Source organism: Podarcis melisellensis (assembly GCF_964234715.1).
Source record: "Podarcis melisellensis genome assembly, chromosome: 6".
Taxonomy (NCBI): domain Eukaryota; kingdom Metazoa; phylum Chordata; class Lepidosauria; order Squamata; family Lacertidae; genus Podarcis; species Podarcis melisellensis.
Genome location: NC_138538.1, coordinates 79,808,876 through 79,834,722, shown reverse-complemented (window position 1 = coordinate 79,834,722; position 25,847 = coordinate 79,808,876). Strand labels below are relative to the sequence as shown.

The window sequence follows — 25,847 nt, the reverse complement described above, 5'->3', positions numbered from 1 at the left end:
AGTCAGATCACTTAGGGTCTACCCACATGGCATTTGTTTATTTTATTCATTATTAATTTATATACCACTTACACCCCCCAAACAGCTTCAAAGCGGTTCATAGCTATAAAATCAATACACAATTAAAAAATATACAATAACAATTGTGTCGGGGCATTAAAACACCTTTAACTGATATATGCAATAAAACAAGCATTTAAAAAGTGTGGCAATTAAAACAGATGCACCATCTTAAAACAAAACAAAACAGCTCAGTTAAAGAAATAAAATCTGAAGTTAGTTCAGTTCAGGGGAATGCTTGACTAAGGAGGCTTGTCTCCAGGATCTTTATCCTCTTCATACATTTAATATAGGAAAAAGAAAGAGAAAATCACAAGTAACAATTGCTTGAAAGAAAAGGAAAGAGAAAAGAAAAAGAAAAAAATAGATATTTGATAGTGTTATATTATCTATCTGTCTGTCTGTCTATGGTAAAATCTCATGAGACTCTTAATCTCAAGGTTGTGGGATTGAGCCCTAGGTTGAGGTGATGATGATGATGATTAATCTGGATTCAGTTTAACAGGAAGCCACAAGAACAAGGCTTCCCTGCCAACCCACATGACCCTAGGCCACTTACGTTTCCTTTTCAAGTGGGAACAAGTGAGGATGGGAGCACCCTCAATTTAGGGCAGCTCAGCCAATTTCCCCACACTGGGCACCAAGCCAAGGGGGTGCCACAGGGCACGGCAACTATGATGTAGTGCCTGCGCAGAACGGGTGGAGAGAGGCGGGGGGCCAAATTTTGGGTTCTCACAGGGCGCTGCTGAAAAGTGAAAGACCGAAGTCTGCCCCGATTCTGAAGCATGAGGCAGAAATACTTACCCTGCCGCATTTTGCAGACCAATGCCTACTGCCCCACAAAACCCTTGTTTAAGGATAATTTCCTGGAATAGTGGACTAAAGACTGTTACAGGAATAATAATAATAATAATAATAATAATAATAATAATAATAATAATAATAATAATGATTTATTATTTGTACCCCACCCATCTGGCTGGGTTTCCCCAGCCACTCTGGGCGGCTTCCACAAAGACCAAAAATACACTAAGATGTCACACATTAAAAATTTCCCTGAACAGGGCTGCCTTAAGATGTCTTCTGAATGTCAGGTAGTTGTTTATCTCTTTGACATCTGATGGAAGGGCGTTCCACAGGGCGGGCGAGAAGGCCCTCTGCCTGGTTCCCTGTAGCTTCGCTTCTCGCAATGAGGGAACCGCCAGAAGGCCCTCGGCGCTGGACCTCAGCGTCCGGGCAGAACGATGGGGGTGGAGACGCTCCTTCAGGTATACTGGGCTGAATTGTGCTCGGAAACAGACTGGGAGCCAATGTAGGTCTTTCAAGACCAGTGTTATGTGGTCTTGTCGGCCGCCCCCAGTCACCAGTATAGCTGCCGCATTCTGGATTAGTTGTAGTTTCCAGGTCACCTTCAAAGGTAGCCCCATGTAGAGCGCATTGCAGTAGTCCAAGCAGGAGATAACTGGAACATGTACCACTCTGACAAGACAGTCTACGGGCACATAGGATCTCAGCCTGCGTACCACGTGGAGCTGGTAAACAGCTGGCCTAGATACAAAATTGACCTGCGCCTCCATGGACAGCTGTGAGTCCAAAATGACTCCCAGGCTGCGCATCTGGTCCTTCAGGGGCACTGTTATCCCATTCAGGACCAGGGAGTCCTCCCCACCAGCCTGCCCCCTGTCCCCCCAAAACAGTACTTCTGTCTTGTCAGGATTCAACCTCAATCCATTAGCCACCATCCTTCCTCCAACTGCCTCCAGGCACTCCAGGAAGCCTGGACCACAGAAAGCATTGCCTTGAATGGATTTGCCGTCCTCTCTCTCTGAGAGCAATCCGGACAAATATGAAGGGCCATCCTGGTGCAGGCCTTGGAGTTTGAACTTCAACTTGGCCGCTGAGATTCATCTGAATCTAGCCGTCTCCTGATTATTAACGTTTATATATCTCCAGTCAAACCATTTCCCCCTTTATACTGTGCTATCAGCCACACCAAAATGGAACCCAGTTTCCTTAACAGAAGTCTGATCTATAATTTAGACTCCAGCGATTGATTATATCCCCACAGAGCTTACAAAAGTAAAACAACACTGGTAGCCACATTGTTGGCTACCCTTTCTTACTACAATAAATAATTCTGGTATGATCCCATCTTGTACCATTTTTTAGAAAAGGTCAGGCTGGTGAACCAGGAAACTATAGATGTATTAGCCTGGTATCAGTTGTGGGGAAGTTGTATATTCAGTTCTTCAGCAATAGATGTCTTGGTTTCTCGGTCTTGTATACCTGAAGGAGCGTCTCCACCCACATCGTTCAGCCCAGACACTGAGATCCAGCGTCAAGGGCCTTCTGGCAGTTTCCTCATTGAGAGAAGTGAGGTTACAGGGAACCAGGCAGAGGGCCTTCTTGACAGTGGCACCCACCTTGTGGAACGCCCTCCCATCAGATGTCAAGGAAATAAGCAGCTATCCTATTTTTAAAAGACATCTGAAGGCAGCCCTGTTTAGATAAGCTTTTAATATTTAATGCTGTATTGTTTTTAACACTTGATTGGGAGCCACCCAGAGTGGCTGGGGAAACTCAGCCAGATGGGCAGGGTATAAATAAATAAATAAATAAATAAATAAATAATAATTTTATATTGTTTCTTGGGTTCTGAGAATATACTTACAGAATCTCAAGTGGCATTTTGAGAGAATCATTGCACCCTTAATCACTCTCTAGTCCTTTCCCACCTTCAAGACACTTGCAAGGGAAATGGTTTACTGCCTTCATAAATTCAAAGGCAGCTTTTGATTCTATCTGCGGGGTCAAATTATGGCAGTATGCTGCTGAATGTTCATTGCTGGCTCTTGTGCTTAGGCGCAGTTTGCGGGCTTTTTTCACCATCACCTGGTTGGCCACTGTGAGACCAGGACTTTTCTTATGTTATTATGGTCCTCCATTTCCCTTTATGAAAGTCGATACTGGAAAGGGCCCTGAAGCTGCAACGAGAGACCATATTCTTGGAAACAATGGGCTTTGATCATGAACTTAGCTCAGGCTGAAGACCTATGCTAGTAGTTTGGCCACTGATGAATAAGCCACAGTTTACTTTAGCTTGAGAGTGAAACATTCTGCCTGTATGAAACCTGAACACCCCATAAAACACTTGCTGACTTGCTACATATATGCAAAGTGGAAACAGACCCATAGTGCAGTAATTGCTCAATTAATTACAAGTGGGTGCGGAGTCATGCCTAACCCCGATTCCTGGCTTCCCTGTTTACAGTGGTTTTTATTTTATTTTATTTTTTAAAACAAAGCAGCATACTTGAATGAAATGTAAGAGGGATTAAAACAACCATCCATTCATGAATCCATCTTTAAGAGGGAACATTTGAAGATTGTTATCTATTTTCTGAAGAAAGCACCTATTATGTTTTCCTTCATCTCTGAGTACAAGAGGGAAGAGAGCTACAATAAAAGACTCAAAGCTCCAAACACAAACGCCTGGAATTAGATTCATAAAAGTTTCGCTGTGCTTTTACTCCTTTTAAAAAAATACATTTTCAACTCACAATTTTGCAGACAGCGATCAAAACTCTGCTCAGCACACAGTGTTGAAAGGCAATTAGTGTCTCATCCTTTCAAAATAGTCGTCGTAACTCCCCAATCAAAAGCAACAGATAATCTTTATGTTTGGCCTTTTGTTTGATGGGGAGAGGAACCATATAAAAATGCTACCACCAGAAATTATTTGAGGGCTCCACTGGCCTCAGCTTCATTTTTTTTTTTCATTTTGGACCTCCCTATTTTTGTGATTGTAAGCTGTTTTAAGTTATTTTAATGCTGTATTTTAAATTGTTGCAACCTGTTCTAGGACCTAAGAATGAAAAATGGGTTGTTAACAACAACAACAACAACAATAACAATGTCCTTGAAGGATGGGTGGCCGTAAACTGTTTAAATAAAAAATTGTCCAGTAGCACCTTAAAGACCAACTAAGTTTGTTCTGCCTATAAGCTTTTGTGTGTACGCACACTTCTTAAGATACACAGTGTGCTTGAACACGACAGCTTATACCCAGAACAAACTTAGTTGGTCTCTAAGGTGCTACTGAACAATTTTCCATTTATTTCGACTGCGTCAGACCAACACGGCTACCTACCTGAATCTGTAAACTGTTTGCTAACCTTAACTGTTAGCTAGTACAGCTAATTAATGTGGCTGCCACAAAAAAGTCAAAACACACATTGGCAACTAGCAGTTTTGGTGGCAACCACTGAGGTGTAGCCAGTGGTGTAGCATGGAGCCTGGGGTGATCATGGCCCTGAGAGCAAATTTCTGCTCCCACGACAGACTTCTTCATCAAGGCCAGAGCCTTGGGGAGGCAAGCCATGCCTGGGCTGGGCCTTCGGGGCTGGGGCAGCAGGGCCACCTCCTTGGTGGGTGAAGGGACATTGGAGCACACCCCACCCTTGGGCTGGCTGAGAGGTAGGGAGGGTGCTGTTAGCATCTGGGGGTCGACAGTCCAGCTGGATCGTCTCCCTCTCAGCCTTCGCGCTGCAGAGATTCATCGACCTCTGGCTCCCACGTAAATCAGCAACTCAATCCTGCTGACTTGAGCACACTTTACTTAGCAGAGTAAACTGCACAACAGAAGAGGCTTGAGGCTGTGGATACATGCTAAAACTACGGATTTATTTTACATAAATCAGGACAAAGAAACATGTCGTCTCTCCTTGCCATCTTCTCGGAGAGGGGCGCAATACACAGAGCGGAAGTTCCGCTCACGGGACCCAGCAGTCTGTGCTGGAATGTAAACAGGCATGTGGCATGTAACAATCCCACATATCTGCAACAAAAGGTGGAATGGAATCTCCCAACAGGTGCTGCAGCTGCCTCCCACCAAGGAGAGAGGGGAAGGCAGGAAAGCACTTTTAGGGCCACATGTATTGCCCAGAGTGCCACACTGCAAGGACAGGATGGTGAGGCGACACAGCAGCGCTCCTAGCTTCGTGATTCTCTAACTTATATCTGCTTCTAGGTTAGGGCTAGTTTACAAGGAGAGACTCCCTTGATTAGATGTTGGTTGGTGAAGGGACTGACTGACTGCTACCCAGTCCACCAGTGGGGCACAACACTTGCTTGGTCCCAGGCACCAGCAACCCCTGCTATGCCCCTGGGTAGAGCAGTTGGGGCAACATTGCTCTCCTGGCTTCCCAACACAGCAGTGTGCTGGCATTTACCAAAAGGGAGAGGGGAGAGGTGGGGAGCTTGGCACTGTGCAACATGTCATCGCAGGAGCATCAGATTGGCTCCACCCTCTTTTGTGGCAAATGATGTCAGAAAATGTGGCTGGGGAGGGAGAGAGAGAGAGATTCATGCTTCGACATTCCAGAAACCCACCCACATGCTACCCTCTGCACAAAAAGGATTGTAGTTGAGCCTCTACCTTTGAAGGCATTATGCCCGGTGGTAGCAATCCAGAGAAAAATCACACTCAATGCCCACTGAATTCGTGGGGCAATTAAAAGTTAGTTGGGATAATAGGAATCCCATTGATTTCAATAGGAATCAAGTCCTTTCTCTCCATGGTTCGAGGCCACAGTTTTGGGCAGCAACTTGACATGGGAAACCAGAACTCAAGAAGAACTTTGCTTCATGAAGAAGTGGTATTTACGCTGAAAAGTCATTTTGTACTCTGCTGCTTAATTACACGGCCCCCGTAGTCTTTCTGCTTACTTTCTGCTTACATGTCAATTATTTTATTGCCGGTAGATAGTAGAAATCACCAATTTGACTTCCTGCATACCATTCTTGCTGACATATAGCCTTTGATTGTGTGGGGGGGTGTTAAAAAATTGAAACCCTGCTGTATGCTGTTACAAATCCATTAATTTCAAACTCTGATATATTTGAATGATTCCAACATTCTCTTCAATTCACATTAAACAAAACTCGCTGTGGTGCAAGCCAGAAGGAGTCGGGTTAACTTTAAAAGCCAATTAGTTGCATATAGCTTATCCTCATGTAAGAAAACAAAGGGTGAAACCCAGCCAAAGTTCAGCATTTTTAGGTCCAATTGAAACACACGGTTAACCCTTTCATTGTCAGTGGGACTTAGAAGTGCCAAACTTTGAGTGAATGGTGGCCAAGCACAGAACATTGTTCTGTGAAAATTATGGAAGTGAGGGGAAAGAGGAATTAAACCTCTAACAGGCCCAGGAGGTGGGGGCGTGGAGAGTCAGTGTATTTGCCTGACATATTTTGAGATGGCCTCTAAGCTCCCTCTGCACCTTCTTTAAATGTTATTTTGAAAGTTGTGTTGACACAGCACAAATTCTTTGGCAAATACTTCGGAAGCAGTTTCCTTCTTGCCATTGTTGCCCTTAAGGAGGATTTTATCTAAACATGGGACTGGGAGTCTGTGGCCCTCTAGATCAGGCATAGGCAAACTCGGCCCTCCAGATGTTTTGGCACTACAATTCCTATCATCCCTGACCACTGGTCCTGTTAGCTAGGGATGATGGGAGTTGTAGTCCCAAAAAATCTGGAGGGCTGAGTTTGCCTATGCCTGCTCTGGATGTTGGGCCCATTGGCCTGAGCTGGCAAAGCCAATTGTCAGGAATGATGGGAGTGCATAGTCCAACACATGAAGCACCAGTGTTTCTCCATCCAGGTTCTAGTGAATGTTGTTGTTTAGTCGTTTAGTTGTGTCTGACTCGTGACCCCATGGACCAGAGCACCCCAGGCACTTCTGTCTTCCACTGCCTCCCACAGTTTGGTCAAACTCATGCTGGTAGCTTCGAGAACACTGTCCAACTATCCCGTCCTCTGTCGTCCCCTTCTCCTTGTGCCCTCCATCTTTCCCAACATCAGGGTCTTTTCCAGGGAGTTTTCTCTTCTCATGAGGTGGCCAAGGTATTGGAGCCTCAGCTTCAGGATCTGTCCTTCCAGTGAGCACTCAGGGCTGATTTCCTTAAGAGTGGATAGGTTTGATCTTCTTGCAGTCCATGGGACTCTCAAGAGTCTCCTCCAGCACCATAATTCTAAAGCATCAATTCTTCGGCGATCAGCCTTCTTTATGGTCCAGCTCTCACTTATGTACATCACTACTGGGAAAACCATAGCTTTAACTATACGGACCTTTGTTGGCAAGGTGATGTAGAATCACTCCTCCCCCACCAGTGCACCTGTATTAGGTTTGCTTTCACTTTTTACGGTTATTTCGTTTTCTTATTCCTTCTCCTTGCATTTATAGGACAGTCTGCCAGATAACATAAGTAAGCTGGTCTTCCTTAGAGAAAGTCAGTCAATATACTGTAGAATAATATGCCGTATTTGTTCAGCCCAGACACTGAGCTTTAGCTTCGAGGGCATTCTGGAAGAAAAGTGAGGTTACAGGAAACCAGGCAGAAGTGGTAGCCAGGGAACCAGGCAGAGGGGCTTCTCGGTAGTGGCACCCTCCCAGTGGAATGCCCCCCACCCCATCAGATGTCAAGGAGATAAGCAACTTTATAACCTTTAGAAGACATCTTAAGACAGCTCTGTATAGGGAAGTTTTTAATGTTTTATTATGTTTTTATATATGCTGGAAGCCGCCCAGAGTGGCTGGGGCAACCCAGTCACATGGACGGGGTATTATCATTAGCAGCAACAACATCATTATTATGATTATGTAACTTTAGGTTCCTAGGCAGGTGCCTAGTCCAGAAGGGCATGGAAAGAACCTCCAGTGCATTTAGCACCTCAAGGAGATGAGTGTAGTGAAGACGCTATGAAGAGGCAAGTAGATAGCAAGGAAAGCACTCTTACAGATATCTATGTTTGTTTGTTGTTGTCATTATTTTTATTTTAGACAAACAGAAGAACTTTAAATCCGGCCTGCATACTGGATTTTATTTTATTTGGTGGGGGAGAGGAAAGTCCTCTTGTACAATGTTGGATACAAACTGCAGTTCATTATTTCCCCCCATAATACAATATCTTGAAGTTGTTAGCCCTTGCGAGAATGGGATGCTGGAGTCGGTGGGCTGAACCAGCCTCGCTGAACACACAAACACACACTTTCTACTTCCACTTCTTACCTAATTCTGTTTCCCCATTGATTATTTCATAACTAGTTTCCTCCCTTATTTTTTTAAGTCACTGGTTGTGTTTGATAAGTATTTTTAGTCCAGTGAGGTCCCCCTTAAATGAAGGCAATGACAATCGAGGCTGCAAAAGCCATATGGCAGTGCAAGCTGGGAACTGTGCCCTAAACTTTCACACTTATTGCACATATAGGATCTTTTGGCTACCGGCCTGTTGTGCCCATCTGTTCCAGTGGCAAGGGACCAGCTTCAGACCTTCGCTCCTCACCTCCCTCTGCCCAGCTTAGATGCCAAACACAATTGTGTTTCTAGGGGTAACACTTAAAATAGCTCCGAGAGGGAAACGATATATGGTTTCCATCAGAAGGCTTTTTCTCTGCACTAATATTATATGATTAACGTTTATCTTATGGCACCTTGGACTTATTTGACTCCTAAGACATTTCATATTTAATGAATTCTATGAGAAAACGCTGGTAAAATGAATATGGGGCATCCACAAGCCTTTCTGTCCTTGAATCATACATTTAATGAAGGAGAAACCAATCAAGAGCTTTGAGGGCAAACAGTAGGCAATTCTTTGCTAGATCCCCAGTGTCCTGTAGATAGGAATCTGGCTTTTTGAGAAGAAATTGTCCTTATTTATTAGCCTGGGATTTTATTTTTTTAATTGAAACTTTGTATCTAGAGACATGTGTATCAAGTGATTTCTGGATCAACATCAGGATACTGAGGCCGAATGCCATTTATTTATTTATATTCCGTTTACGAATTGCTTCCCATAAAATCCCTCAAAGCCATGTCACGTTAAGGACATCATCAACAACAACAAAAACACAATTAAAAACCATTCTCTGTATCAGCACTATTTCACATCCAAAGACTGGGATAAAAGGTCAGAGCCATGCAACCACTCTGGCCAAATCTGAGTCAACGCAAGATTCAGATGGAGTGTGGTAAAGGCAGCTGTAGCATCGCCCTGGGTCAGATGGGGTTCACCCGGAGTGATCCAAGGCTGTCAAAAGGGGTGATCAGCTGGTAAGGAGTGGGAAGAGATACAGGCCCCCTGCATCCCCACCAACACATGTGGTTGGTGGGGGGGGGGTTAAAACCCTAATTAATCACTATGCAAGGCCTCCAATTTGGTTCAGAGCCAATCTGCATTGAGTTGGCCCTAGATCATCCCAGGTCCATATAGTTAAAGCTATGGTTTTCCCAGTAGTGATGTATGGAAGTGAGAGGTGGACCATAAAGAAGGCTGATTGCAGAAGAATTGATGCTTTTGAATTCTGGTGCTGGAGGAGACTCCTGAGAGTCCCATGGACTGCAAGAAGATCACACCTATCCATTCTTAAGGAAATCAGCCCTGAGTGCTCACTGGAAGGACAGATCCTGCAGCTGAAGCTCCAATACTTTGACCACCTCATGTGAAGAGAAGACTCCCTGGAAAAGACCCTGATGCTGGGAAAGATGGAGGGCACAAGGAGAAGGGGACGACAGAGGACGAAATGGTTGGACAGTGTTCTTGAAGCTACCAGCATGAGTTTGACATAACTGGGGGAGGCAGTGGAAGACAGAAGTGCCTGGCGTGCTCTGGTCCATGGGGTCATGAAGAGTCAGACACGACTAAACAACAACAACAACAAGATCATCCCATGCCAGATAGTGGTTGCTCTGAAGCACCAGATCAGAGCCCAGATCAGATTGGGGGGCTGCGCACAGTCCTAATAAAGATCTTCACTTAAAAGGTTTACAGAAAAAGGAAATGTTCAACAGACACCCAAAAGACAATAGAGGTGGTGCTTGTCTAATGATGGAGGGAGTTCCAAAGGGATGGAATTGCCCTTCTGGTAAGATGTTATCTGCAGGATCCCTGCAGAGCACAATGACTGGTTGGGCATTTACTGGGTATCTTGTAGATGTGCTTCTGTATCTGCAGCCCTGCAGGACTAGGATGCCTGTTCCTCAGCACATTTTTATAGCCATTACTGCACACATAATATCCAGGGCTCTGAAGAGGTTAGGAATTTTTACACCTGTAAAAACACAAATGACATGGCAGTTCCCAGTAATTTTAAAAGAAAATCATGGTGAAAAGAAAACATAACAATCCCTACTCATCTTTCTGTGATGGTTTCCCCTTTATATCTCATTTCCCATCCTTAAATTTGGTTAACCTATTTTCTGCATCAGTTGGAGATTTATTTATTTTTGCAGGAAAAAGTAATCACACACACACACAAAAATCACCGGGATCTTAGCGCACATTTTCCCCAATATACACTGTTTTGCAAACAAAAAATATATATAATAATGCATTTGAATTCTGTATTCACCAATACGTGTACTTTATGTACTCTTTGATCTCATACAATACATGCATTTTTCCATACAGTTATGTGTTTGCAAAACTGCATCACAACTTTTGGAGCTTTGGCATTTCAGTCCTGATATTTTTAAAACTAGAGTTCCCTGTTACGTACAAAATGGGAGCACTAATGTCCATTTACAGTTCATGATCTTAAATGAGAAACAAATGTGACTGAGATCCTGGTTAAGTAACTGACATTAAACTAGCATTTCCTGACTTAGATATCATGGAGAACACTGTGTGACTGAACAGCTGAAGCCAGTGTTCAAATGGATGATATTTTGGGTTAGAATGGGCCTGCCACTCATTTGTGGCTTGTTTCGCATCCTAGGATCATTGCATCTGAACTGGCATGTTGTACTGGCTGTTAAGTTTCATATCAATGCTGAGCAGGAATGAAGGAGTACTTTTCCATAAGTTTTTGTAGCTTTGAATATTCTAGGGGGAGCTATCAACAGAGGATTAAGTGTTTACCTATTCAGAGCAAGTGCAGCGAGGATTTCCCTCACTTAATTGAACTGACATCATGATGCCATCACAAAACTGTCTGATTATGTGACGACATTATGATATCATACTTCTAATTACTTGATCCCTAATTGGCTGAAACAAAGAAGGGTGAAGAACGCCTTCCTTTCTACGATGGCTTTGTTTTGAAAATACACCGGAGCAGCTGCTGATTGGTTTTCACTAAGAAAGAAACAAAAAAGGGGAGCACTTGATTGGAATCAGGGAACATTTCATTCCCCAGCACTTATTCACCGTGACAATAGGAAACAGTCAATGTAGACGGCTTGATATGTAGTCAAGTAAGCCCTGCACATTTCTTGGCAACTTTGCAAGCGGATCTAAGAACCCAGCTCTTCTTAGATTTCTGATAATCGAGACACACTTCCAGTCTTCAGTTAAATGGGAGATGCATTCTTGTACCTGAAAACATTTTGTTGTAGAAGCACGTAAGTGTAAGGATTATGGTTACTTGTCTGCAGCTGAGCCCGTTCTGTGTTTCTGACCGAGTTTTCTGCATCTTAGATCTGGATAGATCTTCTGACTTACTCTGCAAGAGATGTTGCTCCTGCTAGTAGGTCTTAGAGGGGGACATTTGCATGCCCTGACAAGGGCTGTGTACCCATTGTACATTCAAAGTTCATAACTTCCTCTAAAGAATCCTTGGAAGTGAAGTTTACCCCTCCCAGTACTCTTTGTGGGAAGCTGTGTGTTTTAAATGTATGTTGTACTCTGTAAAGCTACAAAAAGAAGCAACTCCACAGGGGGAATGTGGAGAAGGGCCCTCTGATTCTGGCATCTCATTTATGTAAGTGATAAAGAATAAACATTTGCTTGAGTCAGACATGCCCTGTATGATGTTGTCCAGTTTCCCTCTTTTGTCTGCCTTCCATGCTTCCATGCAAATTCTGCACCTCTGCTTTCAGCCTTCTAGAAGATTATGTTCCCTATCCCCCCATCCATGCTCCCCAAAAGGAGGGGAAAAGAAAGACACACCCACACCCCACAGATACACTCTCTTCCCCAATCTATCGCTGTTTTTGAGGATTCCATTTTGGTTGCTTTTCTCTCCCCCCCCCCCCGATCCACGTTCCTTTTGCTGGATTAAGGCCCCCCCCCCCGGTTCCCCGCTCCGAATAAGCTTCCAGAAACGCTAACCTAGTTTGATCTGACAAGCCACATCACACAGCTCAGACTCAAATGGCTTGGACAGGGGTCAGAGTCAATCCAGTTGGGAGACAGTTGAGCAGTACTGACTGGCTGCCAAACGAACCCTTTCTCGCTAGCATCAAGTCCATACCACATTAGAGAAGAGTCGGGGAGTTGGGGTGGAGGCGAACAAACTAAAGTCCCTTTGTCCAGGCTTTGGTAGGTGTTAGAAGGCACACACTGTTTTGCTGAGGTATCTTCTCCCTGTAGTATCTGCCAGTTTTCTACTAGTAGTAAATCATAATATTCCAGAGCCTTCATTGGAAGATTGAACCTTATACAGTATAACATTTTGCATTTTTTCCTTCTCGTATATAGAAGCAAGGTGCTCAATTCCAAATGGAGAAATCTGTGGTAAACAACATGCTGCTCTCTTTACAAGGGACATCTCTGTGTGTGTTGTATGCATTTTCCTGACCTGTGAAAGGAGGTGTGGAGGGCTGGGTTGGTATTTGGGCTTGTGTCCTGAATATATACAGTGGTACCTCGGGTTAAGTACTTAATTCATTCCGGAGGTCCATACTTAACCTGAAACTGTTCTTAACCTGAAGCACCACTTTAGCTAATGGGGCCTCCTGCTGCTGCTGCGCTGCCGGAGCACGATTTCTGTTCTCTACCTGAAGCAAAGTTCTTAACCTGAAGCACTATTTCTGGGTTAGCAGAGTATGTAACCTGAAGCTTATGTAACCTGAAGCGTATGTAACCTGAGGTATCACTGTACTCTATATTCTAATAGTGAACTCATTTTGTGGATCTTTATGTAGCTAAAATGGCTGCACCCAAGAACAAGAGATACCAGCAAACATGGGAAAGTTCAAAGGTTTCTAAGATTACCGCAAAAAAACACTGCAAAAAAACAACCTTCACCCATCCTAAGTGAGGAGGGAACCTCAAAAGCAGTCCAATGAGGACTGAGCATGCTCAGTGACCATGGTATGCTGATGGGCTGTTGTGGCAGGAAGTGAGATAGTACAATGGAAAGAAATATCTAGAAAAGGTTGGCTGAGCCCATAACACTGTGTTGCACATTCAAGTTGTATGACAAACAGCTCAATATCCAAGGGAGATGCTATACTGTGAACAGTTATGTAAGAAACACCAACCAAGCCTGGCTTTCTTCAGTCAATTAATTCTCATACAGAAGATTTTATCAGTGTTCTAAATTTCCTCACAGCAAGAAACATAGTGAAACCTCTATTGTCATGATTTGGGAAGGGCACTGCTGTCTGAGTTGTGGGGAAGTCTTAATGCCTGTAGAAAGGTAGGGACAAGTTCTTCAGGTTGTTTGGCTATTTAAAAATTAGGCCATGGAAGCAATTTGAACCGCCCTCATAGTAAACAATGATTAATCCACTATTTCCCAAATATCTGTTAGCTGAGGAACACTTCTTTCTGAAGTAATCTGAGGTGCTGCTCTTTACTTTTACATCTCCTCGTTTTTACTTTTAAAGCAGTGTTTTCCAATCTTTACAAGTACAAAGAAGCCTTTTTAAACACAAATGTTTTTGCAGACTCCCACATGCTAATTGTTGCAATTTTAGGCTCTGTTAACTGAGAAAATACGGACGGGAGGGGGAACCCATTACGAGCTCAGTGGCAATTTTAAATGAACTTGCTTTTTATTAATCACAGCAACAAACTGTGAAACTGCATACATCTGAAAAATAGTTGTACCTATATGTCCGTGACATATTTATTTCAGTCTACAGAAGAAGGGTATTGTCCCATCACCAGTGTTGGAATAAAACTCAACGATCAGTCAGTATGTCAGGCTTCTGAAGGTGGAGCTGGGTGCTGCAGACGCCATTTTGTTCTTTGCCTGAGGTAGCAAAATATCTTCAGCCAGCCCTATAACCAGGAGAGGACTTTTGTGCAAAAAGCCCATGACCTCCGTTCAGTTCTGGTACTGGAAACAAATTCCTGCATGTGCCCAGGGACACCTTGTTACCTAATTCTGTGCCCTGACACAACTTAGCTTACAATTTAAACAACTGCACACAAGGAAATTTTGTGGGGAGTTTGGAGCTCTTTATGTGTTTTCCGTGAATATTTCCATAGGCTCTTGTTTTCGTAGGGGCCAATATTGTGCGAGATGCAGATCTTTCTCCTGGCAGACAAGGGATGTTCCCTGGAGTCTGTGTGTATGTCAGACTTGTGCACAGGGATAGCCATAGCCCCAGAAACGTGTCTGCATTCTTTTTGGAGCTGGCCGACCTGACTGGAAGAATCCGCAATCAGAAAGAGGAGGGACATTGAGAAGATTGGAAGAAATGTAAGGACTATTTAGCTAGATATTCTAATATAACATAAGTAGAATTACTTGTAAGTACCAAACTGGCCTAGGAGTAAAATATGTGGAATTACCGTATATAACATTATGGATTTAAAACATTATGAAAAGAAAGGAAGATGGTAATTTGAATAAGTTACATTTATTTGAAAGTGGATATTGGAAAACTGCTACAATATGATCTATGGAAACTCAGTTTGGGGGAATCCAAGGAAGTCACCTCACAATGATAACTAAATTGAGACTTTAACAGTTAGGATACATGTTTGTTTGTTTGTCTTTTTAATAGTGTAATGTTTTCTTTTATGTTTGTTAAAAATTTGGAAAATCAATAAAAAAATGATAAAAAAAGAAACGTGTCTGCATTGGCGGCACTTGTCATCAGGGAGGAATTGGGACAAAGGGTAGAAGGTGAGCCACTCACACACCACTGTTACCATGGTCTGTGAGTGCGCATTTGAGTGCTTTGTGCTGTGGTTTGGGACTGTTGCTGTGCTAACTACAGTGTCGTTATACATAGTACACCTAGTCATCTGCCTGCCACATGTCCTGGGATTGTGCCCAAAATGAAGCGGGCTCAAACTCCTTGAGGGAAAGGGCCCCACTTTGCTCATAAGCTGATATTGGGGAAAGGTCAGACAACCTTTCTTCACACTGATTATATGTGAGACTTGTTAAAAGGTGTTAAGGAGAAAGCAACTAACAGGCTAAGAGTACCATGGACTGCAAGAAGATCAAACCTACCCATTCTTAAGGAAATCAGCCCTAAGTGCTCACTGGAAGGACAGATCGTGAAGCTGAGGCTCCAATACTTTGGCCACCTCATGAGAAGGGAAGGCTCCCTGGAAAAGACCCTGGTGTTGGGAAAGATTGAGGGCCCAATGAGAAGAGGATGACAGAGGATGAGGTGGTTGGACAGTGTTCTCGAAGCTACCAGCATGAGTTTGACCAAACTGCGGGAGGCAGTGGAATTCAGGAGTGTCTGGTGTGCTCTGGTCCATGGGGTCACAAAGAGTCAGACATGACTAAACGACTAAACAACAACAAATCATGTCTGCTTACAAGTCCTATTGAATTCAACAGGGCTTGCCCCTAGGTAAATCGGGGCACGTTTGTAGTGTTAGCCATATAGATCTTATAGTCATTGTTCAGAGAAGTGTGTGTGAGAGAGATAAATATATACAGAGTGATGATAGAGATAGAGATAGGTGCCAGGCAAAACCTTTCCTCTTTAACCAGACCTTTGGCTAATTGACATCTAATCCCCTTTTAAAATGTGTTGGGGGATTATTGTGTTGTCATTGTATTTTATTTTTATTATGTATCTTGTGCTTTTATTTTGTGCTTTTATGTTGTGACCGCCCAGAGACCTGTGAGTATAGGGCAGTGTGCAAATTTAATAAATAAAATAGATATATAGCTATGAGAGATAGGGTGAGCAAGACTGCATTACCTGGCTGGCATTTATTGCTTGGTAGGCTCGGAGTTTCTGGACCAGGGGAGGGCAGCGCAAGGCACAGAGTGCCCTCTGGGAATTTACTCTGAAGTCGCTGATGCTGCCTCTCTGCCTGCCATTGGTTGCTGTCCCTGCCATAGAGTTGCTGCTTTGGGAGTCCTCTGGGCTGGGAACCACTGTTTTAGAGCATATAGAGTAAGAATTGTTTATCCTCAGTCAAGCCCACCCCTGTCTTTTTCTTAGAACTGGATTGAATTTCTTAAGGACTGAAAATTCGGCTTGCGCTTTGTACTTTGGGGGGCTGGCTTCAAAGCTCTGCTAGAGTCAAACTGCCCTTTTCATTTCCCCAGAGTGTCCTCTTCTGAATTACAGTGTGTGAGAGTTAGAAGTGGCGTTTGTCACAATAATGGTGGCCCCTCAGCCAGGGAACCATTTCTCCCCTAAAATGTCATTTAGAAGGGGGCATTCTTAGAAGTCTAAAATGGTCTCCAGTTGAATGATGGTCTGAAGAGCTCTGCTAAGATTATTCCACTCTGCCGAAACTCTCCTTAAGACTCTCCACATTTTGTGATGTGTGAGGCCATGAAACAGGTGGGGATTTCATTCAGATGTATTTTCTGTATGGATCCCTTTCACTGATATGTATGTTACCTCTGGACTGGAAGGGGATAGGCCCAGGACAGTGACTCATACAAAGATGCAACAGACTCAAAGACTTGGTCTCTCTCTATGTTACTGATCTTCTCAAGAGTCATCGTCTGATGATGATACATGACACAACATTGCATCGCACAACAAAGCATTCAGAGGAGAAGCTGATTTGAAACTGGGCAAAGCCATGAATCATGCAGGAGAGGGTTGGACAGCCTCTTTTGTGAATATGCATACCACTAGACCTTAACTGATGGCTAACAGTTATTTTGTGGTCACACTAGTGTGTCCTGGCACACACTTTAGATATTACAGTACTTGCTAATCCACCCTGGTTAATCCACAAATGGATTTCTTGAAACCCCAATCCCATTCTATGCAGCCATTGACACCCCAGAAGTTGCCTCATTCTTCTGTCTCACTTTCTTTCTGCTTATTTCCTCTTCCTCATGGCTCTCTAAGTAATTTCAGAACATTTGGCAGAGACAGTATTTTAGTTGACAAAAATAATGTCATGTTTTTATAGTTTTGTTTTCCTGATTGTGTGGCTTGGGGAACAAGAAGTTTTTCTCCCAGCTGTCTGAGAACAAATTGATAGACTTCAGGAAGGAATTGCTTTCATATGCTATTCAGAAGCTCATAGCCTGCTGAACTAAAAACACACCTTTACATGCTTATTTGAGAGTAACCCCATCAAATCCAGTGTGTCTTACATCAAAGTAAGCTTGCATAGGACTAGGAATTCTAATCTGAGGTAATCATGGTAAAGAAATGAAGCAGAGTGGTCTTCATCCAGATTAAGTGGTCTCTATCCTAGATTAGTTAATCTAGAACACTTTTGTCTCTGACACAACATATCACCGTTTCTAGCTACCTTAACTGCTGCATTATGCAACCCCCCAAACCAAGGAGATAAGTAACTATACAACCTTTAGAAGACATCTGAAAGCAGCCCTTTGTAGGGAAGTTTTTAAATGTTTAATGTTTTACTATGTGTTTATATATGCTGGTAGCTGCCCAGAGTGGGCGGTATAAATAATAATAACACCACCACCAACATCATCATTATGGAATAAAGGTAAAGGTAAAGGATCCCTGACAGTTAAGTCCAGTCGCAGACGACTCTGGGGTTGTGGCGCACATCTCGCTTTACTGGCCAAGGGAGCCAACGTTTGTCCACAAACAGCTTCCGGGTCATGTGGCCAGGATGACTAAGCCGCTTCTGGCGAACCGCAGCCTATTTCGTCCCTATATTCATCAGAGAAATGTTGAAGGGTATGCATTTGGCAACATAAAGATAACATCACATGTAAATATAACTGACAGTGCTGTTTGTAAGGCATTTCTCTTCTATGTATGTCTGTGTTTTCTGATGAAGACTCAGGTTCAGATAATGGACTTCCAAAGATTGTGTAAACGCGTATCTTGTATGTAGAATCATTCCATTACAGCAGCCTTCACAAAGCTGGTTGCCTCCAGATGTTGCTTGTTGTCAACTCCCATCAACCCCAGCTGGTTGACAAAGCTAGAGGTGATAACTACAGGTAGATATATTAAGTTCTGAAGAACATGAGGGGAAAGCTGGAACAATAACTCAAGCTGATGTTCCAACATCTAACATCCCAGTCTTATTCCCATTCATTTCTGTAACATTTTCTACCAAGGCTAAGACTACAGGTCAGGTACCTATTCTGAATTCTGGGTGAATTATTCATTGCACCTGAACTCTTCCTCCTAGGCACTCAAAGCATTTTATATGTGCTGAGCACAGAGCTTTTGGACTGAACAGGTACGAAGGCATCTCATGTAGAATGGTTTTTGCTCTCGGATTGAACAAGAGTATGGTGATTGCCTCTTGGGCCTATAAATAAGGAAAAGGCAGATGGGCTGCTGTGATGGATTCTTCTATAAGTTTGTTCCTTCTTTTTTAATTCTGATTACAGTCCTTAACTTGCTGAGCAATAGAGACTGAAAGGAACTGTGAGAGGCCAGGCAAGTTCATGGGTGTGCTTGGGTCTTGGCCACAAATCAGTAAAAGGGTAACATTTTGTCTTTTTCATATTATCTGGCCTGCTTTGCTTCTGATTAATAAACAGATTTGTGCTTCCATTTCAGAAGCATTTCTTATGACCTCCTAAGATTTGGTCAAAGATGCTGAATATTCTACAGTAATGCAAACATGTCTGAAAAATAGTAAATTTTGCCTTTGTAAATTTCTGGCTTCAGATTTTTTTACCATTTTGTATTAAATAGCTTGACTCCAAATTATAATACACTAGTGTGTGTGCCTAACTTATAGAAACATGAGGTAGCTTGCTGATGTTGAGGTGCATGAAACCTAATTCTAATACTTTATTGACTATGAAAAAATCCTAGAACAATGTAATTCATAGCAGAATCACAATTTAATTTTGCTCTTGATTATAGATCATGGCTATGGAAGAGAGAGTTTACCCACAGACTCAGGTTCAGACAACGCGTGAAGCCAAACCTAAGCTGCCATGCTGTACAGAGCTACAAAGATTGTGGGTAAGTACAGCAGTTGTGGTTTCTCCCCAAGGAGCCTTCACATTCACATTAAACTATGGCTTGGCTTAGTGTTATATGCGAATGCTTCCATTTTGTGTTTGTGTTGACCTGCGTTTATTGTTTGCTGTTTATTTTGTTTTTCTGATATCTTAGTGTGTATTTTCAAAAGATGGTCATATTGTGTTCTTGCTGGAGATCTTTAATAGTAATAGTAAGAATAATGTTATTTTCTAATGCTTTGTTTTTGACATGAGCTACTTTGAGCCCAGCTTTATTATTGGAAAAGAGGCATACAGATATAAAATCATACCATATATTTTGCTCTATAGGACGCACCTGACCATAGGACGCACCTTGTTTTAGAGGGGGAGAACAAGAAAAAATATATCTCCCCCCCCCTCTGCTCAGCGCCCCATCAGCGAAGCGGCAGGAGAAACGGCTTCAGCGAAAGCAATGTGAAGCCTCCAGAGCGTGGTGGGAGCGCTCCCTCTGCGCTTCGGAGACTTCGCGTTGCTATCGCTGAAGCCAAGGAGCCTGCATTCGCTCCATAGGACGCACACACATTTCCCTTTAATTTTTGGAGGGGGAAAAGTGCCTCCTATAGAGCGAAAAATACAGTATGTTGCCAACCAGCTGATTGGTGGTTCTCCTTTGACCATTATCAAATAGTAGTGATGAGCTGTTGTAGGTAGCTCCGCCTCTTTTAAAAACCTTAGCCAGGCAAGATGCTCTAAACATATAAGAGCTAAGGCAAGTTTCCATGAAAGCCATCTTCTAGGTCCCCACCATAGCCAAATATAAATTAGGCCGCAGCACCAGACACTTGACCTTGGTCTGTTCCCCTGGATTAATTTGGTGGGGTGGAGGAGATCATTTGCTTTCTAACCATAGAAACTGAAAGTATCTGAAAAAAGCATCTTCAGTAGTGTAATTCAAGATGAGTATTGAAGAGAGAACAATCCTCTTGCATTTGTCAAATATCTCTTTTGCCTGCCTGCTTTTTTAACTAATTTCAGAGCCGCCTTTGTGTGGCTAGAAAAAAGCAGTAGTGTCTTTAGAAAGGCACAAAATAAATCCCACTTACCAAGTGGGTAATCGCTCAAGGTCATCTGTTCGTTGTCTTTGTCTCAATTGTTTGAATTAGTAGCTAATAATGGGGCCGAACTGTGAATGAATTATTATCCGTGGGGCATATTTTGGGGAGTGTCAGGAAATATTACAGGGTAATTAAGGTTATCCAATAGCAAAGCAGAGTTACCAGCAGATGTCGAGTAATTACAGTGTTTAAAAAGTGTGGGGGTTAAAGTAAGATTATAGCTTTTATATTGTCTGCCTTTAGAAGTCATATTTGGAATTTATTCAGATGTGGATCTGCTGCCCTTTTTTTCCTTTTGTTCTGATTCTGTCACTTGAATTTTGACTTCAACAAAGGCTTTTACTGGCTGGGAAGGGGGGAAAATAAACATCAGCAGATGGTATGCAGTGTCTGTATATAATGTGGCACGTGAGAACCTCTGAGGTGATTGCATCTGATAAGTATCCACGGCGATTTATATATTTATTTTTGCATAGTTGTTATTTTTTAGAGTATCTAGGTTGCATTTCTGTGCCATGGCACCCAGTGATTACATTCCAAAATGTATGAGGCATACGGTGGGCAGGGGGGTGGGGGAGACACAAAATGTGGCGCTGGGGATTGCACTTTTCTGTATTAATAAATAAATAAATTAGGTAGGTTAATAACAAAGTAAAAAAAAATCTAGTGAAACATTGTAATCACAAATACAGTCATACCTCGGGTTGAATATCCTTCGAGTTGAGCGCATTGAAATTGCGCTCTGCAGCAACCCGGAAGTAACGGAGTGCGTTAGTTCCGGGTTTTGCCGCTTGCGCATGCACAGATGCTCAAAAGGACGTCACGCGCATGCGCAGAAGCGGCGAAAAGCGACACGCGTGTGTGCAGACGTGCCGTCGCTAGTTACGTTTGCTTCTAGATGCGAACGGGGCTCTGGAACGGATCCCGTTTGTATCTAGAGGTACCACTGTATAAAAAATTTCCATATTCAACACTGCTTGAAAGAAAATTACCAAAAAGGCATGCTTCCACCACCTCATGCTTGCCCCATTCCTGCACACGCACACACCCACGCACACACCCACCCAGAACCAAGTGAATAAAAGTACTGACCTCCGAGATTGTAAGGCAGGGGTGGGCAACCTTTTGCAGCCTAGAGGGTGTATTCCTTTGTGGGAAACCAAATTCTCTTCTGAGGATCAAATGTTGACGGTGGGCAGGGAATCAGCACTGAAATGGGTGTAGCAATGAGTGTTAATTTTACGTTTGTATACCAGGCTGGTGTCTGCACATACTCACTCTTCTTTATCCTGTATCCAGAAAGGCAAAAGGCATGGCCAGAGTTCAGACACATTCCAGCCAGGCAAAAACACCCAAGGTGTGCACTGGGAAAGTGTTTGAAGGCCAGGTGAAGAGGCTTGAAGGGCTATCTCCATACAGTGGTACCTCGGGTTACATACGCTTCAGGTTACACATGCTTCAGGTTACAGACTCCGCTAATCCAGAAATATAATCCAGAAATATTACCTTCAGGATGAGAACAGAAATTGCACAGCAGTGGCGCAGCAGCAGCAGGAGGCCCCATTAGCTAAAGTGGTGCTTCAGGTTAAGAACAGTTTCAGGTTAAGAACAGACCTCCGGAACGAATTAAGTTCTTAACCCGAGGTACCACTGTACTGGGTTACATGCTTTCTCTCATGCACACATGCACAGGCCAAATAATCTGCTTAGGAAGTATGAAAAACAGGCCACAGTTTCTTGTACTGCTGCAGACTTGATCACACACCGAGAGAGACAGAGAGCATGCTGATGAAATCTCCCTCTGGTGGGTGGGTGGTGATGTTCTGGTTGCATAAGGACTGGCACCCAAAAAATAGAGTTCACTCTCAGTGTGTATGATAATAAGTTTCTAATAACCACCCAAACTCTTCTGTTCTATGATCTGTGTGGGCATTTTTAAAGCTTTCAAACAGTTCCCAAGTTGGGTTTCTTTTGTGGTGGTGGGAAAACTACTTGGCAATTGAACAGTATTTAATAAAAGATGGGTGAAGTTGTTGTGTGTGTGTATACACACACATGGGTAGTGCTGTGGTCTAAACCACAGAGCCTAGGGCTTGCCAATCAGAAGGTTGGCGGTTCGAATCCCCACGACGGGGTGAGCTCCTGTTGTTCGGTCCCTTTTCCTGCCAACCTAGCAGTTCGAAAACACGTCAAAGTGCAAGTAGATAAATAGGTAGCGCTCTGGCAGGAAGGTAAACGGTGTTTGTGTGTGCTGCTCTGGTTAGCCATAAGTGGCTTAGTCATGCTGGCCACATGACCTGGAAGCTGTATGCCGCTCCCTCGGCCAATAGAGCGAGATGAGCGCCGCAACCCCAGAGTCGTCCATGGCTGGACCTAACGGTCAGGGGTCCCTTTACCTTTAGTGTGTGTGTGTATGTGTGTGTGTTAAAGTTGTTCACATGTAATATGCTGTTATGAAACAAGCAAATTATTGCATTCCATTGTATTCATTGACCATAACCCATTGGCTAAACCTCAAGTGTTAAACTGAATTATATTGGCAAACATTGGGAAGCTTGCAAATGTTGTTGTATCCACACTTTGTAGATTCATAATATGAAGTGTTTAAAATGTGTTTTGTATCTGCTGATAATACAGACAACTCCCATGTTTCTTGACCCAGCAGTGGTTAATGGGGCTCGGCTGATGCAGCCCTCTCCCTCTTGGTAACAGGTGAGCAACACTACTCTACCTGTTCCACTCCACCACCAGCTGCTGCTCTGACCATTGGCCATGCTGACTGGGACTGATGGGGTTAGAGTGCAAGAATATCTGGAGGGCCACACAGCCCCATCCCTGCTTTGGAAAGCCATTGTAGGCCTTAAACCTGTGGCAGTGCATCAGTCCTATAGCTTCCTGCCTACTAGTGAGAGCCAGTGTGGTGTAATGATTAGACTATCAGACTAGGACGTAGGTTCAAATCCCCACTCAGCCAGGAAGCTTGCTGGGTGACCTTGGGCCAGTCACTGCCTCTCCGCCTAACCTAGCTCACCGGGTTTTTGTGGGGATTAAATGAGGGGTGGGAGGTACCATATACGCCACCTTGAGTTCGGGGGGTGGGGTGGGGAGGTGGAATATAAATGTCATAAATAAATACCGTATTTTTTGCTCACTTTTTCCCCTCCTAAAAAGTAAGGGGAAATGTGTGTGCGTCTTACGGAGTGAATGCAGGCTGCGCAGCTATCCCAGAAGCCAGAACAGCTATCCCAGAAGCTTTCGTTGTGCAGCGATCCCTCTTGTTGTTCTGGTTTCTGAGATTCAGAATATTATTTTTCTTGTTTTCCTCCTCCAAAAACTAGGTGTGTCTTACGGTCTGGTGCGTCTTATAGAGTGAAAAATACGGTATGTCTCATGCAAACTAGTTGTCGTGGGGGGTGGGAAGGTTGCCAAATATTTTCTATTGAGCATTGAACACAATGTACTTACAGTGAAATTACTTGACTGCTTCCAACCCAATGTATGTTGTGGCAGCATTAGAACATTGTTCAGATATTGACTCAGGACAGCAACACTTAACACAGAAAGTAGGAGAAGTTTAGACAAGTCACCAGACAGTCTGAGGATTTGGGAGGAGGGTTACATGAAAACGTTAAGAGTCATAAGAGTTTAAAAATATCTAGTGTGGCCCTGTGTTCAGTGCAAAATATAGAGCAATGTGTCTAAAAACAGAAGCACAAACCGTCAATTGACTGACTGTTTTCTTTGTAGCGCGCAGACCTCTTAACGTTTGAGAAAAATATATGGTAGGCCACAGAAAGAGAACCCACACTAATTCGGGCTTTGCTTTTTATGGTGTGACATGAAGGGGTGTCCTTTCATTTGTGAAGCTCAGGCTTGTGCCTTTTAAAGGAGTGGTTTCAACTAAACACATGTTTGACACCTCATTAAAAAAAAAACATTGCAGGCAACAGTATTACCTAGCAAACAATATATTCAAAAAGCTTTGCAGAGATGGCAGTTTCTCAGTTAAGACATTTATTACACAGCAGCCCTGATAGTACTGTAATTATTGCACTCAGGGTTTGGTCCTGTTTGTGACATCTGTGTTTTTGCTGAAACCAGTGGAGGAATTTAGACCTCCCCCCCCCCTCATAAATTGAACGTGGAGATTATTGAGGGCAGGAGTTTATCTTGATCTGTATCTTCTGTTTGTCCTGCTCCTGAATCCCGGGGAACACAGAGATGCAAGTATAGCCTTCACAGCAGTTAAATCAGTAATTCCGAACTCTGCCAGGCACTGGAGTGTGCTGTGAGAGAAAATCATCCAAAATAGCCCTGCTACAGTTATCCATGTTCTTATTATCTCAAGTTTAGATTTACTGCAATACATCATATGCAGAGCTGCTGTTGAAAATGGTCCAGAACCTTCAGATGGTCCAAAGATTACAAACTGGGACCGGTTGCTCTGATCATGTCATACTTGACCATCTGCAATGGCTGCCCTTCCATTTCTGCGCTCAATTCAAAGTCCTGGTTTTAACCTTTGAAGCCTTTTCTGACTTGCGGCCAGGTTTGCATGAAGGATCGCCACTGTTTCATTCCAGTTGTTTCCTGAAACAGTTTTCAGACTGAATTATCATTCCTCCTGGTACTGTCTGGTGCCTAACTGTGATTAGAAATCTAGGAAGCCACCATCAGGTTGTTGACCCATTTGACTCCATATTATTTGCCTGGAAGCGTCTCTCCATGGTTTTCAGATGTGAGTCTTTCCCAGCCCAAATTAGGATTAAATGTGGGGATTTGGCAAGCAGAACATGTGCTCTACCACTGAAGTATGGCTTAGAGCTGGGCTGGGGAACCTCTGACCTTTCAGGTATTTCCTTGGCTCAGGGGTTGCATAACTCTGTACCCTCCAACATTTCTCCAATGGAAATAGGGACGTCCTACCACACCCTCCAACATTTCTCTGTTGACATCCTAAGGAGAAGCAGGACATTCCAGGATCAAATCAGAAACTGGGACAGCTTCTGTAAATCCAGGACTGTCCTTGGAAAATGGGGACTCTTGGAGGAGCTGACATTGTCAGAGTCCACCTCCCATCATGCCTCTCACCCATTGACTATATTGGGTGGAGCTGATGGGAGTTGGAATCTGACAACATGTGTAGGGCCACAGGTCCCTCTACCCTGGTCTAGATCTCACACGGTGCTTCCAACAGTGGCAGATCTTCAACAGTGGCAGAAAAACAACTACCAGACTTTTAGAAGACACCTGAAGGCGACCCTGTTTAGGGAAGCTTTTAATGTTTAATAGACTATTGTATTTTAATATTCTGTTGGAATATTCCCCAGAGTGGCTGGGGAAACCCAGCCAGATGGGCGGGGTATAAATAAATAACAAATAAATAAATAGCTATAAGAAATTCATACATGTATGTGACCAGATATATCTAGGATCACTCATGACTAGTGTTTTATTGTGGGTATATTTTAGAACATGCTTTTAGCACAATAATGATGCGTTATCGGTGGGTTTATTCCACTTGGTTAGTTGTTTTGCAATGCTTCCCCAATGCTGCCACGTTGCTGCTGTCTGGCAGGGCTGTAGCACAACAAAAGTGG

The 25,847-nt window shown here is 43.4% G+C and overlaps 1 long non-coding RNA gene across 1 annotated transcript; it reads right to left on the bottom strand.

Moving 5' to 3' along the window:
* Window positions 1-266: 266 nt before the first annotated feature.
* Window positions 267-16,093, bottom strand: LOC309371444. Its single transcript, XR_014169114.1, has 3 exons — window positions 15,969-16,093; window positions 2,979-3,044; window positions 267-325 (listed from the first exon to the last, which is right to left on the bottom strand). It is a non-coding gene; the product is annotated as an uncharacterized lncRNA (long non-coding RNA).
* Window positions 16,094-25,847: the final 9,754 nt, after the last annotated feature.